This window comes from Aedes albopictus, chromosome 2, assembly GCF_035046485.1.
Source record: "Aedes albopictus strain Foshan chromosome 2, AalbF5, whole genome shotgun sequence".
NCBI lineage: Eukaryota > Metazoa > Arthropoda > Insecta > Diptera > Culicidae > Aedes > Aedes albopictus.
The window spans coordinates 402,138,907-402,155,798 of record NC_085137.1 but is presented as its reverse complement, the minus strand read 5'-3'; the positions used below and the strand labels follow the sequence as shown (position 1 = coordinate 402,155,798).

At 40.2% G+C, this 16,892-nt stretch overlaps 1 protein-coding gene and 1 long non-coding RNA gene across 2 annotated transcripts in view; one reads left to right on the top strand and one right to left on the bottom strand.

Annotated features, from left to right (window-relative positions):
* The window catches only part of LOC115254240 (serine/threonine-protein phosphatase 4 regulatory subunit 1), a 379,001-nt gene that overhangs the window by 179,382 nt on the left and 182,727 nt on the right, over positions 1 to 16,892 (top strand). The gene's annotated exons all lie outside the window — the stretch shown is intronic.
* LOC134288438 (uncharacterized) lies at positions 545 to 5,011 on the bottom strand. Its single transcript, XR_009997958.1, has 2 exons — positions 4,613 to 5,011; positions 545 to 896 (listed from the first exon to the last, which is right to left on the bottom strand). It is a non-coding gene; the product is annotated as an uncharacterized LOC134288438 (long non-coding RNA).

The window sequence follows — 16,892 nt, the reverse complement described above, 5'->3', positions numbered from 1 at the left end:
CGTTACGCTCCATACAAAAATTTTAGGATTTTCATACAAAAAAGCGTTACGGAGGGGGGAGGGGGGTCTAAAAATGTCGATTTTAGCGTTACGTAATAAATGGATGCTGCCTTTTATTTGCGTTTTCGCACTCTTGAAAACTAGTGCGATCTTGAGTGCGATAGTCCAGTGGTGAACTTAAGAGCCGATGCACACGGGCGGCGCGTCCACGCAGCATGCACGCAAGTGCGTCCTGAGTTACACACAATCAAATGAGAGGATGCACACGAGAACGCAACGCTGCCGCACCGCAACCGCGCCGCACCGTGTGCGGCACGCAATGTCAACGCATGCCCCACAGGACCGCTGCGGCAACGAAGCGTGAATTCACGCAGCGTCAATTAACGCTCGTGTGCATCGGCTCTAAATGCGCTATATTTACAACAGAATGTATAACACGGAGCAAAATCAGTGTAGTTTGAATCAACAAACATACATACATACATACATTTATTTGTTCCACATTGTGAGAATCTTTCTCTGTAATGATTATTCAACAACTGTATTCATTATTTGTATACACTTTATTACCGATACTTCAATATTACATACAATGATTCACACTCCAGACAACAATAACAATATCTCCGCATATGACAGATACTCAATGTAAACATACACGCTAAACGTAATAGAGTAATACAATAATTTATTATGTGCATACCACAAGGTACCACATCTCGTTTTTTCTCCAGATCCGCAGCAAGGTCACTCCACGTTGTTTCGCTTATAGTCTCCTCAGTTTATGAACGTCTCGCTTCAGTCTCACATCAGAATTAGAAGTACAGTCATCCATTTGGTCATCCATCTCTGCTCGGCATTTTGGTAAATTACTTGGCCGTTACTTGTGGTTGTACCTAAAAAGAAATATTATTTTGACCCAAATATTTTCCCAAATCCCAAAACATTTTTAATACTGAGTGTCAAGCTAAATATTACCTTTGCTGATGAATTAATTGAATTGCTTTCCTCTTCTCAAATGTTTTCAATGACAACTAGCATGCAAACATTGTATACTGCCCACTGATTTTTTTTTTGAAATGTCCTTTCATAGAAGAATCTCATACATAAGGTATGTATATTCAGATTATTATTCAGACATTTTTTTAACTAATATGTCGGAACACTGCACGAATGTTACAGTGGAAAGATTATCAATATCCATTAACTCGTTTTCGATCCAAAGTGTCCAAGTGTTATACAAACACTATTTCATTTCATGTTTTTTTTAGCGAACTTTGCTGGAACTCGTTTCTTGTTCAGAATATATTCAGAAGTTTGGCTTTACAGATTTTGTTTTCAAAATATCGAAGGGATTGATACTTTTTTTTTTAAATCAAATCACGATTTCGAAAAACGTCACTTGTCCAAAGCAATATTTGTAATACTAGTTTTAGCTGAATAGTAATTTGAAAACTTGAAAACATCCAGTTTTTGAATTATATTTAATATATATTGTTCACAAAACTCGCACCCGCACTAGCTGTTTGAAAGTATAGTAGAATATTAATATTCATTCTTCTTTTTCATGTTGTGATCCTATAATTATCTCAAATTCTTAATACATACATCATCGACGCAGTACCAAATCGAAGTCACGCAAAGCACATGCAAAGTTGCATGTAAATTTGAACCGGTTGCTGGTATTGCGCATCATTAAGCTACTTAAGAGCTGAAATTAGCACTAATCTAAATCGAGTTGCTATGTTTATAAGAAGGTTAAACATCAATTTTCGCACCGCCAGTCACTTCGGTTTGGTCGTTGAATAGGTCAAGGAATAGGTTTACATTCTACGATGCATATTCCCCCGCATTAACTGGTGATTCGTGCTCAATCAAACCTATTTTAACATTACAAAACCAAAAATTTGTTCTTTTGATGTCGCTCTTTCGGGTTCTGAACTGCAGGACTTATTTTAATGGTGTACCTCCAAAATATTGCAAAAGCCCCTCAACATGTTATGTTCTCACTCTAGATACCTAATGAAGCTATTTCAACAAGCTTTTTCCAAATTATTCGCATTCAATGTACCGTCAAAATTTAGAACTTTTTATCTTTAAGTAACTCTGATTTTCTACATATGCTCATCATATTGATAATGTTCGCGCCTAGCGCTTCCCAAAGAATTCATCGCAGTTACCAATGGAACAACGACAACCCGGATCAACAACGGCGTTAGCAACCGCTACGCGACAGATGGGCTCCTTGGCATATAAAAGGGGACAACCAAGCCAGAGATCGTCATTACCAACTTGGACATGAAGCGATCAAGACAGAAGCCACTAAACAGTACACCATTAGAATAAATAGTTAATAGTAGCAGTAGAAGTGTTTTTTTCCTTCCCTTTCCTGGAACTGGTCCCAGTACCAATTCTCCCAGTCCATCGTTCCGCTTATAAATCGTTGGGTTCACGGCCGAGCCCAAACAGATAATATTCTCAGTTCGTTGGATCGAACTAGAATATTCTGCATTATTGCAAAGCCCAATCATCTGTCTATCATATCACTTATTTCACATTTTTCCGATGAAATACATCCTCATTTTTTTTTTGTTAACGACTACAAGTCTGACGTAGTGCACACTGACCATGATTGTCTGTGTCATGATGGCCCTTACGCTTGCCTCTACGATTCATTTCTTTGTACTGAAACAATTTAAAGCACGTTTTTATTCAAATTTTCAATGAACTTATTAACACAAATATCACTTATACATGTACACGCATTTTTATTGGTAAAAATCCATGAGTTTGATATATAAATTTTATTTGTACACACATACTCGTTTTCCACGCTGGATCACACATAAAATCGGAGGACCTTATATAAACTATGTGTATCTACACATGAAAAGGGTTATCTATGACAAATTGCAAAAATCTATGTGAGCGACACATGCATACAATATTTGCAGTTCATTAGCAAAAATGGCACTATATCCATAGTGTTAGACAATCATAAGTCAAAATGTCCCTCCTGACCACACCCGATACATTTTATATTCAAAGACTTCAGAAGTGATTACTCAAGAACTCACTGTATTTGAATCGCATAAACATTTAGTGGCATTCAATAGGTTATAAAGCGCCTTTTACTCGAATTCTTGAGACTTCCAGTTAAGCCGAAAGTTTCATTTTTTTATTGTTCGATTTTTTAAAATATCCAATTCAACTAGCCATTTGACTAGCATGATACTTAACAGGATCGTGGTTAGCAACTGCTCTGAATATGTCATCTAGCTTCAACGAATGCTTTAACTGACATTTTGACTTCCTATCTTGCAAACTACCAAGACAGTTCAATTATTCTCACACATTGATGTTAATTTTCTTGAAGTCTTGTAAGAGAGGACAAAGCATTAGTTAAATCATGTCTTCATGTTAATTTGGTTTCAAGAGCCAACCCTTTTTACGTCTCCGTAGACTTATTATACTTTACTGAGCAATGATAACTTCAATATATATCACCTGAGGTGGGTCCACAACAACCTCAGTATCTGCTCAGTTATATTCGCATTTGGAACATATTCAAATACTATTCGTTACTGTTTTTCTAGTCACGCTCAGCTTAAAGTTTAGTTTTGTCTTTCGCCTTCTCAGCTGCCACTTAATTGGTGTGAAATTTCATTTTTAATGGTTCAATTTAACTAAAAAGCCCAGATTGGAGTTCAAGAGAAATCGCTCAAGAAACTTCTAGAACGATTCCTGGCAGAAACTTTCTATGGTGACATTTGAACTGTCATTTCTTTGCAACTGCGTACTGCGATCGAAGAAAAAACGGTTTCTTGAGTGATTCAGCCAAGGAATTTCCCATGCCTCAAGATAGGCCGAGAAATTCCCTCTGATCTGCAAACAGCCCTTAAATCTGCGTTGGCTGGTAATCTGTTTCTTACGAAATTTACGACACTGTTGCGTTTTTAGTACTTTAATTTTTAATAACACAATTCGCCTTATACGGCTCTACAAAGAATCGACTATATCTGCCTTGCAGGTCTTACCGCCTTCAACGGCATTTCCACCTTCAACGGCTTTTTCCGCCTTCAACAGCTTTTCACTCTCCGACGGATCTTTCCGCCATCGACAGTTTTTCGCCTTAGTCGGCTCTTCTGCCTATAACATTTTCCGCCTTCAACGGCTTTTCTATCTGTAATCCTTTCCGCCTTTTACGGCTATTTCAAGAATGTCGCTTTCATTAGCTTTTATCGCCTTCATTGGCTTTTATCGCCTTCACTGGCTTTTAACAGCAACGGCAAAATTTGATTTCAAAATATTGTTTCACCTCTACGCCTTCCACGGCCATCCGTTTAACAAATCAATACTTCATTCATCATTCAGCATTTAAGTCTAGATTTAGGACAACAACCCTATTCAACGAGTATCAATATCACAATCAACAAAACTTAGATTTTCTTCACAGTTCTTTAATTCTTTATCTGACAATAGTGATTGTCATCGATTTGAATTAAACAATACCGATCACCATCAAAATCTCTCACAGGTTGATCATTGTCATTAGTCGAAGGTACAAATAGATTGTTTGATTCATATTGAACAGTTAGTACACAATATTTACCTTTTTGATTTCAATGTTGAAATTCATTCACAAGTCATCACCTGGAGGTCATCACCACTCTGCATGCACCACACACACACACACACACACACACCACTCATCTCATTCTTTTTCCAAAGACAACACTTCCCGAGCCGAAATTAAACTAATTTCACATGCACTGTTCACCGTTCTCGTCGCCAATGTGAGAATCTTTCTCTGTAATGATTATTCAACAACTGTATTCATTATTTGTATACACTTTATTACCGATACTTCAATATTACATACAATGATTCACACTCCAGACAACAATAACAATATCTCCGCATATGACAGATACTCAATGTAAACATACACGCTAAACGTAATAGAGTAATACAATAATTTATTATGTGCATACCACAAGGTACCACACACATCATTAAGACAAGACATAATCAACAATAGTACGCCACAATACTCGGTTTGTGGCTGCCGCTCTCCATCCTTGGTCACGCCCAATGCTCGCCAAGTCACGCTCCACCTGGTCCGCCCATCGTGCTCTCTGCGCTCCACGCTTTCTTGTGCCAACCGGATCAGTTGCAAACACCAGCTTTGCAGGGTTGTTGTCCGGCATTCTTGCAACATGCCCTGCCCACCGTATCCTTCCGGCTTTGGTCACCTTCTGGATGCTGGGTTCGCCGTAAAGTGCAGCGAGCTCGTGGTTCATCCTTCTCCGCCACACACCGTTCTCCTGCACACCGCCGAAGATCGTTCTTAGCACGCGTCGCTCGAAAACTCCGAGTGCTTGTAGGTCCTCCTCGAGCATGGTCCATGTCTCGTGCCCGTAGAGCAGGCCTGCCCAACCTTTTTCGGCCGCGGGCCACTGGTGAAACTGCATACCAGTCGACGGGCCAGAAATAAAAATTCGTTATTAATACATTTTTTTTATCGTTTCTGAGCATGGCTAGATAACAGAAAAGAACTTTTTTGCAGTTTAATGTTTCTAATGAAATTTGAAAGCTTTTTTGATTTCTTGCAGAATATTGGAGCTTGACAAAGTATTTTGGAAGTTTCAATAACATGTTTCAATGTAGTACCAGACAGAGCTATTGAATGGCACAAAAAAAAATCTCTGAAAGCTTCAAAAATTGTGATTAATTTTTCATGTTTTCCTAAATTAAATTTATGACGTAATCTTTCTATTTTGTTTTACAATCTTATCAAGCGAATTTTCACATTACACATTATTGTATTGTAAAAAATTTTTTACTGTAATTCTGTAGAACCAAATGCTTGCATATTTTTAAATCTTTTAAAAATTTTACAAAATATACTCTAAAAAGTCATTTTATTTTTTTTTATCTGTATTAACGAGATTTTTAGCCCTAGGCTAGTTCATCTCGGGACCCACGCTTTACTTCCACTCCGAAGGAAAAACTTACATTTTGCGAGTTTGTCGGGAGTGGGATTCGATCCCAGGTCCTCGGCGTGATGGCCATTTTATTTTTTTAAATTATTAAAATACATTTCCATCGAAAATGGAAAATATTCAGAATAATAATAGCTCGGGCTAAATTCTATCATTTTGTAGAATCGTGCCGCGGGCCGCACAAAAGGTCCTCGCGGGCCGGATGCGGCCCGCGGGCCGTACGTTGGGCAGCCCTGCCGTAGAGGATTACCGGTCTTATTAACGTTTTGTACATGGTGCATTTGGTGCGTGGGTGAATCTTTTTCGACCGCAGTTTCTTCTGGAGCCCGTAGTAGGCCCGACTTCCGCTGATGATGCGCCTCCGAATTTCACGGCTCACGTTGTTGTCAGCCGTCAGTAAGGATCCGAGGTAGACGAATTCCTCCACCACCTCGAAAGTATCCCCGTCTATCGTAACATTACTACCCAGACGGATCCGGTCTTGTTCGGTTCCGCCTACCAGCATGTACTTTGTTTTTGAGGCATTCACCACCAGTCCGACCTTTGCTGCTTCGCGTTTCAGGTGGGTGTACAGTTCTGCCACCGTTCCAAATGATCTAGCGATAATGTCCATGTCGTCCGCAAAACACACAAATTGACCGGATTTTGTGAAAATCGTTCCCCGGCTGTTGAGCCCGGCTCGTCGCATCACACCTTCCAGCGCGATGTTGAAGAGTAGACATGAGAGTCCGTCACCTTGTCGCAGTCCCCGGCGAGATACAAATGAACTGGATAGTTCACCCGAAACCCTTACGCAGTTTTGCACACCGTCCATCGTTGCTTTAATCAGTCTAGTCAGCTTCCCAGGAAAGCCGTTTTCGTCCATGATTCTCCATAGCTCTGCGCGGTCAATACTATCGTATGCCGCTTTGAAGTCGATGAACAGGTGGTGCGTTGGGACCTGGTATTCACGGCATTTCTGGAGGATTTGCCGTACGGTAAAGATCTGGTCCGTTGTCGACCGGCCGTCGATGAAGCCGGCTTGATAACTTCCCACGAACTCATTTGTTTTAGGTGACAGACGACGGAAGATGATCTGGGATAGCACTTTATAGGCAGCATTCAAAATAGTGATCGCCCTGAAGTTCTCACATTCCAAATGGTCGCCTTTCTTGTGAATGGGGCAGATTACCCCTTCCTTCCACTCCTCCGGTAGCTGTTCGGTTTCCCAGATCCTGACTATCAGCCGATGCAGACAGGTGGCCAACTTTTCTGGGCCCATCTTGATGAGTTCAGCTGCGATACCATCCTTACCAGCTGCTTTGTTGGTTTTGAGCTGGTGAATGGCATCCTTAACTTCCCTCAGCGTGGGAGTTGGTTCATTTCCGTCCTCCGCTGCACTGGCGTCGTCGTTCCTTCCGTTGCCGTGGGCTCCCGTGCCTACGTTCTCCACGCCGTTCAGGTGCTGATCGAAGTGCTGCTTCCACCTTTCGATCACCTCACGTCCGTCCGTCAAGAGGCCTCCGTCTTTATCCCTGCATATTTCGGCTCGCGGCACGAAGCCGTTGCGGGATGCGTTGAGTTTCTGATAGAACTTCCGTGTTTCTTGGGAACGGCACAGCAGTTCCATTTCTTCACACTCCGCTTCTTCCAGGCGGCGCTTTTTCTCCCGAAAGAGGCGGGTCTGCTGTTTCCGCTTCTGTTTGTAACGTTCCACGTTCTGTCGAGTCCCTTGCTGCAGCATTACCGCCCTCGCTGCGTTCTTCCCCTCCAAAACCGTTCTGCACTCTTCGTCGAACCATTCGTTTCGTCGATTCTGTTCCACGTACCCGATGGTGCTCTCGGCTGCGTCGTTGATGGCTGCTTTCACTGTACTCCAGCAGTCCTCTAGAGGGGCCTCATCGAGCTCGCCCTCGTCTGGCAACGCGGCTTCGAGATTCTGCGCGTATGCTGAGGCGACATCCGGTTGCTTCAGTCGCTCTAGGTTGTACCGTGGCGGTCGCCGGTACCGTACATTGTTGATGACGGAGAGTTTTGGGCGCAGTTTGACCATCACCAGATAGTGGTCGGAGTCGATGTTGGCGCCACGATAGGTCCTGACGTCGATAATGTCGGAGAAGTGCCGTCCGTCAATCAGAACGTGGTCGATTTGAGATTCCGTCTGCTGTGGTGATCTCCAGGTGTAACGATAAGGGAGGCTGTGTTGGAAAAAGGTGCTACGTATGGCCATGTTTTTGGAGGCGGCGAAATCAATGAGTCGTAGGCCGTTTTCGTTCGTTTGCTGGTGGGCGCTAAACTTACCAATCGTCGGTCTGAATTCCTCCTCCTGGCCTACCTGAGCGTTCAAATTTCCTATGATGATCTTGACGTCGTGGCTTGGGCAGCGGTCGTACTCGCGTTCGAGCTGCGCGTAAAATGCGTCCTTGTCATCATCAGTACTTCCGGAGTGTGGGCTGTGCACGTTTATTATGCTGAAGTTGAAGAATCGACCCTTGATCCTCAACCTGCACATTCTTTCGTCGATCGGCCACCAACCGATCACGCGCCTCTGCATATCACCCATCACGATGAAAGCTGTTCCCAGCTCGCGTGTGTTGCCGCAGCTCTGGTAGATGGTATGATTACCTCTAAACGTTCGCACCATGGATCCTGTCCAACACACCTCCTGCAGCGCTACGATGCCGAACCCGCGGTCCTTCAGTAGATCGGCGAGTATGCGGGTGCTCCCAATGAAGTTGAGAGATCGGCAGTTCCACGTACCGAGTTTCCAATCGCAAGTCCTTTTTGTTCGCTGGGGTCGTTGCCGTTGGTCTCGGTTCGTATTATTCTGTTGCTGATTTTCCGTTACAATGGGTTTTTACGGCTGGCTCGTAGGGCCTGACACCAACCCCCTACTTTCCGGAGGACCATAGTGCACAGTTGAGCTTAGAGTCCTTCCCTGGCACTCGGACGTAGATCAGCCGCCCCTAACATGGGGATCAGACGCTGTTGTGAGCCGCTCCTCCTGGAGAACAGACGCTCAGGTTTGCCGAAGCAAACCCCCCCTTCCCTGTCAGCCTACGACCAAAGTTCCCACCGGGGTTGGTTACCCGATCTTCCCTAAGGTTGCTCATAGTTTCCGGCCGGTACCGCGTGGAGGTAGGGATAGGAGTTGCTGGGCAGAGGCTAGTGGATCACAATGGGATCTGAATTGCGCAGCATACCCAGCCTTTACCGTGCCACAAACACGTTTGTTGAATTGCAAGCTAAGAAAATAGTTGTTTCAAAATGAACTTTTGTTGTTTCGAACCAACAATTTCAGTTTGAAACAAACTAGTAAATTAGTTGTTTTTACTACCGCAGGCTACGATAAAACAACAACCGAATCGGTTGAATTCGACAAACTATTTTGTTATATCTACCAAACTCCCAGTTTGTGTTTACTTAAATCTGGGTTGTTTTCATTTGACTTTCAAACTAAAATTTTGGTTTGATTTTACCGCCGAGGCGGTTGGATCAAACAAATACTTTGGTAGGAGGCGAAACAACAAACAATCCAGTTTGAAATCTGGGCAAACAAACTAAATTTGTAGTTTGTTTCAGATCTTCATTTCACTTCTCGTTGCTCGGTGACTTCACTTTTCTGAGACTATTTTGTAAACTGAAGCTGTTGCTAAGGTAAGATCAATATCTTCACAGTGCCTTTATGGCCTGCAATTGAACGAATATCTCATATCCACCTAGGACAAAATGGCTGTGGTTAATCGCCGGCAATCAAGGCCTCTTTCCATCTTGACCGCCAATAAAAATGTTCGATATGCTGACCAACCCAAACGGACATTTTTGCAGACATCCAGACCGAACCGGACACCGGGAGATGAATCTGCACTGTCGCCGCTAGGACCGAGGCTAGGACGATGTCATCTTAAGAGCACCATTGTGGAATTCTGCCACCGTACACTTCAAGACGACCAATCCATATGCAGACGGATCACCCGTTCAAGCGATAATTCCATATGGAATCGATTTATCATCAAACTCTCCACTAATCGTTATGTACAATACTGTTACAATAAACAAAGAATTAGAAAAATGGTTTTATTTTTCATTTTATCCATAATTTATTAATAACAATAATTAATTAAGGCCAACCAGGAAAAAAACATAAAAATGCTGGTAGATTTAAGCGGCATTATTAGCATTTTTGAACAACATTATCGATTTGTTTCAAACGGCAAATTGTTTGAAACAATCGATAAGCGTCAGTTAAAACTACCAACAAAGCAGTTTGTATTCGCAGTTGTCAAAATGGAACAACCAACAAAATGGTAATTTCAAACCAATATTAGTAGATTTAAACCAAGATGAAACGAACTTATATATTAGGTAGTTTCAACTACCACGGGTAGTAAAATCAAACCAATATTTCGGTTGTGCCCATTTCAACCCGAAATGCCGGTTAAATCAAACTGAAATTTGTTTGTGTTTACTATTTATTTTTCTCCGTGAAGCTATTTTACGAGACGTTCCACCGGTGGGCCGCTCATTGTTATTGTTTACATTTGATGTTTTTGTTTTCGCGAAAAGTAGCATAACATGTGATGAGCGCCAATCAGATTTTTGCTGGCAGAGATGTTTCGGTTTCTAATGTGGCATGTATTAATCCCCCGAGCTGCATGATGTCACTAGCAGATGGAAAAGCATCCCCACTGTCTACGGATATTAGTTCTAGTGGGTGGATTGACGCATTTTTGCAGATGAATGAACCCTGTTTATTGGATGGGCCTGCATCACATGTTATGCTAGCGAAAATGTAAATAAATCGGCCCACCGGTTGGGCTTCAAAGCTGGTAAACATTGAAAAAACAGCTGATTTGAAACGTCTCATAAAATGCCTTATTGATACAACACGCTGTTAGGGAACGTCCATAAATTACGTCACGTTTTGAGTGGGGAGGGGAAGGGGTGGTTCAGCAAAGTGTGACGACCCAGACAAAAAATTTGGACGTCCCATACAAAAAGTGTGACAGGGGGGAGGGGGGGGGCTTAAATTGGTCAATTTTTGTGTGACGTAATTTATGGACGTTCCCTAATGAATGGTAGTTATCATTAATTCAATTGTTTAAAACGATAGAGTAACATCAGACCACAGACAAACAGACGTAACACTCTGACATTTCCCATCGTACACCGATTTAACGGTCTATTTAAAAATTTGATAGTTGGCCACCCGGATAAAAACTAACCATAGGGTGTTTGGTGAAAACCATTCCTGCACCATACAGTGTACCAGCTACAATAATGTATATTGTAATGAAATGGTTCACTAAAAGCTTCGCACATTGTAGCTACTATACATTTACATTCGATTTTTATGTAACACTATATTATACTGTTTTTCTTACGTTTGAACCATTCACTTTTCTGAAACATTATTTTTCCGTGCATTTTTAATTATTTATTCAGTTTTAGATTTTTTCCGTGCTTTGTTTTGTTGATCTTTGTGACTTTTATGATGCAAAGGAAAGGAAAGACAAAAGTGAATAAGTTGAAACATCAATTTAAAGTCAATAAAATGTTTAAATAAGTAGTAAACCAGATGTCTTAAGAATCGCAGATCCAAGAGATATGGCGGGCTAGGTATGTAGAGTGCGATGAGAGGAATACGATTGACGAACTTTATCTTTGACGTAGAGCCATCTTTAACATATGGACTGGACTGAATACTGAAAGAAATTCTAATATAGGTTCGTCTGTGGGTTCGCTTCTTAACCTAACTTATACTTGAATCGAACTTGACAGTTTTCTAATGAGTTGTTAAATACATACGTGTATTTCAAACTTTAGTCAAACTGGAGCCTCAATATTGCAATAACGGTTAAGCACGCTGTAATGATACTTATGTACCTCGTCACCCACTTCATGCAACTACATTAGTGGTCTAATAATGCTTAGCGCGCTCGGCATAGTTCCATCATGCCGCTCAAAGTGTTGCCACAAATAATGCTTAGTTTGCGAAACCCGGTTATCTGGCTGGTGGGGCATGGGAGCCTAAGCTTCAACTGTTAATGCAATCAGAGACTACTCAAACCTCGACTCAGACTTAGACGTGGGCGATCCAATATATGAAGGGTTATCCAAAACGATCTGGAGAATTCCCAAAGCGCATTCTCATAATGCTAGTAAGCCTAAGATGCCATTAACAGGAGGAAAATGACAAGATAATATAACATTACATAGTTTATGTAATGTAAACCAATACAACATAACAAAAGAGAACCATTCCAAAACCATTTAATTAAATGTATAACCAGTGGTGAAACTACAATTAAAAACAATATATTTACGGTACATTTTGTTGTTTGAAACCATACGTGTACCATACAATGTACGGTTTATTCAAACCCACGTATCAGTATTTATAACAATTCATTTACAATATAATGTATGGTTTTGCAAAAAAATATATATGGAGAAAAATATTTTTTTATATTGTTACGATACTTAACAATCCGTATAGTATATTGTAAAAATCTTATTTACAATTTACTGTATGGTGTTCTACATTACATTTTATTGTTTTTGTATTTTTATTTTTACAGTGGTTTCTATTGTAAAAATATGGTTTTAAATAGTACTGTTACAATACAACGTTCGGTTTTTCTACTGTATTTTTTATTCGGGCAACTGCCTACCAGTGGCGCTCGCATCGTTTTTGTTCGAGTTTGACGTTTGCTCACTACCGCCACCTAGTTGATGGTCGGCCAAACACAGTCCTTTTAGTATTGGGCGAACAGGTTTCCGGGACTATGATTTGAATCGAAAAATGTTCGAAATGTTACGTCTGTTTGTCTGTGATCAGACCCTATGGTTTCCCACCATAAGCTAAGTTTCCAGATCCCACGTACCCGAATAAAAAATACAGTAGAAAAACCGAACGTTGTATTGTAACAGTACTATTTAAAACCATATTTTTACAATAGATACCACTGTAAAAATAAAAATACAAAAACAATAAAATGTAATGTAGACACCATACAGTAAATTGTAAATAAGATTTTTACAATATACTATACGGGTGGTTAAGTATCGTAACAATATAAAAAAATATTTTTCTCCATATATATTTTTTTGCAAAACCATACATTATATTGTAAATGAATTGTTGTAAATACAGATACGTGGGTTTAAATAAACCGTACATTGTATTGTACACATATGGTTTCAAACAATAAAATGTACCGTAAATGTATTGTTTTTAATTGTAGTTTCATTACTGGTTACACACTTAGAAAATAGAACCGAATTCGGTTCAATTTTGAACCGAGTATCATCGGTTTTCAATAAGAAACCGAGGTACTCAGTTCAAAATATGTTTTCAGGCGCAATGTTTTGAAAAGGAACCGAGTTTTAAGTTTTAAGTAAAAGTAGAACAATATTGATTGGTTGTTATGGTTTTTAACCGATGAGTACGGTAAAGCATAAATATTTTTGGGTGGAGCGGACCTGGTGTGATGGTTAGAACACTTGACTATCACGCCGAGGACCTGGGATCGAATCCCACTCCCGACAAACTCGCAAAATGTGAGTTCTTCCTTCGGAAGGGAAGTAAAGCGTGGGTCCCGAGATGAACTAGCCTGGGGCTAAAAATCTCGTTAATACAGATAAAAAAAAAAAAAAAAAAAAAAAAAAAAAAAAAAAAAATATTTTTGAGTTCGGTAAACGAAAACCGAGAAAACTCGGTAATATGCTCAGATTTGTCAAACGTCAGTGGGGTGAACTTCACGCCGGATTTTTTAACCGAAAACTCGGTTCTGTACTTCAAACAGCCGGACATTTTCTTTTTCTGAGCAAACGTGCGATAGGTGTTTTTTTTTGCATTCTGAGAGAAGGTATACTGGTGAGTAAATAAATTTAAAGAACTTTTAAATAAATCTAATGAAAACTATATATATTTAATATACTTTCAGCCTACAGCTGATCTGCGGAGCACCATTTTCGAAGAAAGGCTAATCAATTGTCGTTGGGACCGTCATGGAGCGTCCAAATTTCACAACAAATATGCGTTACCTACATAATCCCTGTGGAATTTACATTTTGTCTTCCAACAAAAAAAATGAAACATCGAAGTTTTAAGCATCAAGGATTAGTTGTGTTTAAGGATCAAGTTAGGTAATTAGTATGTGAATTTATTTGTTGAGTAATAAAGCGCACAATTACTTAACCTGCTGTTGGTTTTTATTTTATTTCCAAATATTGCGAATATGATTGAAATACAAAGATGTGGTAAGAAACATTTCAGTCGGTTTATTTGACAGCTTTCGGTAAAATTATTGTAAACTGTATTTCGGTATATCGTCTTTGGACTACCGAGTTTTATCGGTATGTTTGACAGATTGATGTCAAATAAAGTCAACCGGATGCTCGGTTGTTCTTGTTTGAACCGAGTGGGAAACCGAGCGTTCAGCAGATAAAAACTCGGTTCAAATTCAACCGAGTTCGGTAACATTTTTTAAGTGTGTATACATTTCAGTAACAAATTTTGAAAACGACGTATAATCAATGGTGTAGCATTGATTATACGTCGTTTTCAAAATTTGTTAACGATTTAATTGAATGGTTTTGGAATGGAATGGAATGGAAACCATATAATGTTATATTATCTTGTCATTTTCCTCCTGTTAATGGCATATTAGTCTTACTAGCATTATGAGAATGCGCTTTGGGAATTCTCCAGAGCGTTTTGGATAACCCTTCATATATTGGATCGCCCACGTCTAAGTCTGAGTCGAGGTCTGAGTAGTCTCTGATTGCATTAACAGTTGAAGCTTAGGCTCTCATGCCCCACCAGCCAGATAACCGGGTTTCGTAAACTAAGCATTATTTGTGACAACACTTTGAGCGGCATGATGGAACTATGCCGAGCGCGCTAAGTATTACCACTAATGTTAGTTGCATGAAGTGGGTGACGAGGTACAAGTGTCATTACAGCGTGCTTAACCGTTATTGCAATATTGAGGCTCCAGTTTGACTAAAGTTTGAAATACACGGGGTAATACATAACAACTCATGAGAAAACTGTCAAGTTCGAATCAAGTATAAGTTAGGTTAAAAAGCGAACCCACAGACGAACCTATATTAGAATTTCTTTCAGTATTCAGTCCAGTCCATATGTTAAAGATGGCCCTACGTCAAAGATAAAGTTCGTCAATCGTATTCCTCTCATCGCACTCTACATACCTAGCCCGCCATATCTCTTGGATCTGCATTTCTTAAGACATCTGGTTTACTACTTATTTAAACATTTTATTGACTTTAAATTGATGTTTCAACTTAATCACTTTTTTTCTTTTCTTTCCTTTGCTTCAAAAAAGTCACAAACATCAACACAACAAAGCACGGAAAAAATCTAAAACTGAATAAATCATTAAAAAGGCACGTTAAAATAATGTTTCGGAAAAGTGAACGGCTCAAATGTAAGAAAAACAGTATAATATATTGTTGTAAATGTATAGTAGCTACAATATGCGAAGCTTTTAGCGAACCAATTCATTACAATATACATTATTGTAGCTGGTACACTGTATGGTGCAGGAATGGTTTTCACCTAACACCATATGGTTAGTTTTTATCCGGGTAGAGCGCTCAAGTAAAATTCCTCCTTTTTCCGCAAGTAAGGCCGTTACAAATATTTATTTCACTTTTTGTCCCCTCACTCTTTGGCTGGTCGAGGGGGGGGGGGGATAAACATAATAAAGAATTAAATCTGGAAAATATTAAAAACTCATCGGAAAGAATGTTTGGCATGACCTGATATTTTGATAAATATTTTTTTATCTGCCCCCTAAAAATTTAAAATCTAGCCAAAAATTTTTGAAGGGGGGGGGGGAGACAAAAAGTCAAAATTAAATTTGTATCAGCCTAATTTTGACAACTGATCTATCCACTTATCCGCGAGCGGTAATGGCGGCGGCGGGCACAAATAACCGATTCAAATTTTGGCGTTTCTTGGGGATCGCAATCGGTTGGCGCCACTAAACGGTGGGTGAAGGAGTGAGGAGGAGAATGAAACTGTTTTGACTTTCCTCCAAGAAACGTCAAAATCTGAACCGGTTGGATATGCCCGCCACCACCATTACCGCTCGCGGATAAGTGGATATGGGGAGAAATAAAGACACTGTATGCTAAAGACACGAAATTTGATGATTGTTGCTATTCATGATGATTGTCGCGTCATGACGATGATGCTGTCGAGCAATGCTTTTAAAGCGCGTTTGACAGGTCTCCTGCTCGATTGAAATGACATTGACAGTAAATTTGGAATTCCAATTGGAACATTTCGTGTCTTTGCATATAATGTCTTTAGGGAGAAATGTCATTTATCCTTACTTGCCATCTGCGAACCGCTCAAGTTTTGAAATGGAATCATACTGGAGCAACATTTGAAAAGGGCCCAAAAGGTCTTGTGTCTTTTTTTTTCGAAAACGCTCCCTAGGGCCTGACAACAGCCCTATTTGCTCTATCTGATAACGGTCTTAGTTTGAGCGAATAAGCTAATGGAGGCTCAGGAGCGACGTGTGAAGTCATTGTTTACCAATGCTTGTATGCCCTTTTCAAATGTTGCTCCAGACTTGCGGGCGCGTAGTGCATATTGAGCTTCTCGAGAATTTTGATGATGATGATGATGATGATGATGATGATGATGATGATGATGATGATGATGATGATGATGATGATGATGATGATGATGATGATGATGATGATGATGATGATGATGATGATGATGATGATGATGATGATGATGATGATGATGATGATGATGATGATGATGATGATGATGATGATGATGATGATGATGACCATTTCTTCATGTCATCTTTTTGCATACTGCATCAATTAGAATACATGTTGCACTTATTGTGCATCTAC